Source organism: Octodon degus, unplaced genomic scaffold, assembly GCF_000260255.1.
Source record: "Octodon degus isolate 3935 unplaced genomic scaffold, OctDeg1.0 scaffold00057, whole genome shotgun sequence".
NCBI classification, from domain to species: domain Eukaryota; kingdom Metazoa; phylum Chordata; class Mammalia; order Rodentia; family Octodontidae; genus Octodon; species Octodon degus.
The window spans coordinates 2,789,519-2,791,176 of NW_004524633.1; positions in this window are offsets into that span (position 1 = coordinate 2,789,519).

Below are 1,658 nucleotides of genomic sequence, written 5' to 3' on the forward strand. Positions count from 1 at the left end.
AACGACTCTGGTGGGCGCAGACACCTCTCTCTGGGCATCAGCTGCTAAGATGGGTGAGGAGTCTGTGGACGCGCATCATTTTACTTCTGCAGAGATATTTCCTAGAAAATAAAATGCAAAAGTAGAAAGCCCTAAAATGCCCGCTTCGTACCATTCTGTCCCCCAGACGATGTTCCCTAAGGAGAAGGGGCCCCAGCAGCCAGCGTGCGGGTCAGCCCACTGAAACGCCCCCACGAAGAGGGTGAGGGAGGCTGAGAGGAAGCAGCGCCCGCCCCACGGCCGCTGCGCTCCAGGAGCACCGGACCATGCTGTGGAAGTGCCCGCGGTCACCATCTCTCGCACAGGCGCTGTGCTGAACCGTATCTGGTAATGGCAGACATGAGCTCCACTTACAGGAGGGAAAATGAGACAGAGCTCTTCCGCAGCGAGGGCCAACTGCTTCTCCCCCACCACAGTCACGTGTGGAAGCCCTGATGGGCCTGTGCTTGGAGACAGAGCCCAAGCGGGGAGCACGGCAGCTGGGGCATGAAGGTGGGGCCCTGTCTCGCAGCATTAGTGCCCTCATGAGAGGAGATGCCAGCACGCCCGCCCCGTCTCCTCCGTGCACAGGAAGAGGTAGGTGGGTGGGACGCACGAGGACCTGGTGGCCACCCGCAAGCCAGGAGGACGCCCCACCAGGAAGTGGCCTGCCTGGGCCCTGCTCTCGGGCCCAGGCTCCTGAGCTGTGAGGAAGTAAGTGCGGGGTGAGCCCATGTGTGGCTTGCGCTTACAGCGCCTGAGCCGACTGAGCCAGGGCTAGAGATCCTGTGACGTCCCAAGGCCAAGGCTCTCGGCTCTGTCCTGACCCATATCAGGGTAAAGCAGTGGCACAGAGAACCGCTGAAAAGCATTGTTCAGCTCTCAGTCTGCCTTTCCTGAGCCTCTAATGGTGGCTCCCCTAGAGGCTGCCATCTCTCTGTTTCACCAAATAGTGAAAGTGCTGCTGTCCAGGAAAGAACTGAGAAGACAACTTACAGTAATGTGCATATGCCAGAGGTCTTCCCTTCCCAGTCACAAGACACAGACTAGGGGGCCAGGGAGATAGCTCAGTAGAATAAGCATTTGCCTGGCAAGTGCAAGGTCCTGAGTTCAATCCCCAGTACCAGAAAAAAAAAAAAAAAAAAAAGACACAGACTAGCAGATTGGGTCGAAAGACAAAATGCAAGCTGAGAGCGTGGGCGTAACCCCAGAATTGCACCTCTCTGGAGGCAGAGGCAGCACTTACTCAGGCAGTATATATACTAGAATAGGAAGCTGAGGCAGGAGGATCACAGAGAGTTTGAGGCCAGCCCAAGCTACCTAGTCAGGCCCCGACTCAAAAGAAAAAAGATACACACAACCACTTACTGCCTGTAGGAGACAACCCTCATCCACAGGAAGCTCACAGACCAAAGCCAAAGAGTGCCAGTGAGACAGCACACCAGAGCCACAGCAAGCAGGAGCAGCCATCTTGCCTCCAGACGCAGCCCAGCTGAGGCCCAGACTGGTCAGAAGACACAAAGATGGTCACTGCACGTGGGTGAAGGGAACATTCCACAGGAAGAGGCAAGAGCCATGAATATCCTTGCACGGGAGGTGGGAGCCCAGGACGGAGTGACACCAGTCAGCCCTGGGGGGGC